The sequence below is a fragment of the Penaeus monodon genome, chromosome 22 (genome assembly GCF_015228065.2).
Source record: "Penaeus monodon isolate SGIC_2016 chromosome 22, NSTDA_Pmon_1, whole genome shotgun sequence".
In the NCBI taxonomy this organism is placed as follows: domain Eukaryota; kingdom Metazoa; phylum Arthropoda; class Malacostraca; order Decapoda; family Penaeidae; genus Penaeus; species Penaeus monodon.
Window position 1 is genome coordinate 2167694 of NC_051407.1, and position 1074 is coordinate 2168767.

Genomic DNA, 1074 nt, shown 5'->3' on the forward strand with positions numbered 1-1074 from the left:
TGTTTTTGTATGTATATCTGTGCGCGCGTACGTGCGTGCACACACGTTTATTAATTTATTTATCTAGAGCATTGTATGTGAAAGTTTTGAGGTTTAGCGTATATCTGTCTCGTTTTGACGCTCACAAATACAATAGCAATTTCAAGTCAAGAAATGCATCTCCATTCGTGACAACAGAAAGAGAGAGAATGTGTCATGAAAATGCACAAAATTTCAGAGACACTATGGAACTGTGATAAAGTTAGTAATGCATCTGGGATCTCGACTTATGCCACGTCAAAATGCAATGAAGTGTTGCAGACGCTCTTCCATAACAAACGCACAGGTACTTAGACTGCTCTGTATAACGTCGCCGGTCGGGTGTTTATGAAAACGAAAAGGAAAGAGAAGTTTAACAGAAGGATAATCGTAAAGACACAAAGCATGTTTCTGAATGGATAATGTATACGAAACTGAAAAAAAAAACAGTTATGAAGAAAAGTCTTTTGGTTACGTAGTATAATATGATAATCGTAATTAAGTGCTAGGGTAAATGAAGAACAGGTTGAGAGGAATAAGTTACTTGCTCCTTTCATGACACTTCCCGAATTGCTATACCGGTTGTAGTCACTTGTTTTAACCATTATATTACAATTATCAATAAAAAGCATGCTTAGGGAAGCAAGAAATTTTTATGGTCCATCTACACGAAAATACGTACATGGCAATTCTATTGGAAAGCACACTGCTTGTAAGTGTGACTGTAAGAAATATTTTTATTTTCTTGCATAGCTTTCGTGTCTCTCCAAACCCAGACGACTTTTCAGGCTGATGAATTCACTTATGTAGTGTTTATTTGCAGCTTAATATGTATAGTAATTCAGAGTCTGTATGAAAATCAATTTGTTAATTACGATTACTCACTTGTAGTTATTCATATACTACATAAATGGATATTTCTCTTATTACACAAATAATTCACATTCGTATGTGTGTATTTTTCGCCCCATTTTAGTGCAACTGCTACACCAACTGATATCAAGCGACATATTTGCTTTATAACATTTTCGAGCATGCTTTTTGTCACGGATTAGG

The 1074-nt window shown here is 35.2% G+C and overlaps 1 protein-coding gene across 1 annotated transcript in view; it reads left to right on the top strand.

Annotated features, from left to right (window-relative positions):
• LOC119586820 overlaps positions 1-1074 on the top strand; it is a 10955-nt gene that overhangs the window by 997 nt on the left and 8884 nt on the right. The gene's annotated exons all lie outside the window — the stretch shown is intronic.